This window comes from Gavialis gangeticus, unplaced genomic scaffold (assembly GCF_001723915.1).
Source record: "Gavialis gangeticus isolate Ggan-Ray unplaced genomic scaffold, GavGan_comp1, whole genome shotgun sequence".
Classification (NCBI taxonomy): Eukaryota; Metazoa; Chordata; order Crocodylia; family Gavialidae; genus Gavialis; species Gavialis gangeticus.
In genome coordinates, this window is record NW_017729004.1 from 32689330 (window position 1) to 32689598 (window position 269).

Here is a 269-nt window from a genome sequence, read left to right on the forward strand (position 1 = left end):
AGAGACAGCTATCAGTTGGGCAATGTTTTATTGATATATCTACAGTGTTAAAGCAATGTGGAAGACTACCAGTGTCTCTATCATCTTAATAAAGTGAACTCTAAATACATGTTTCATGAATGCATTAATATATATTTTGCTGCCCCCACACAGGGGCTGCGGCCCCCCAACAAGGGCCAAATGGCCCCCCGCACAGGCTGCCACCCCCCCGCAAGGTCCACATGCCCCACCCTGGCCCCCCGATTGTTGCCCCACCTGGCCCCATCCCC

The 269-nt window shown here is 51.7% G+C and overlaps 1 protein-coding gene across 1 annotated transcript in view; it reads left to right on the forward strand.

Moving 5' to 3' along the window:
* Nucleotides 1–269, forward strand: part of ITGB1 (integrin subunit beta 1) — a 98489-nt gene that overhangs the window by 69485 nt on the left and 28735 nt on the right. The window lies entirely within an intron of this gene.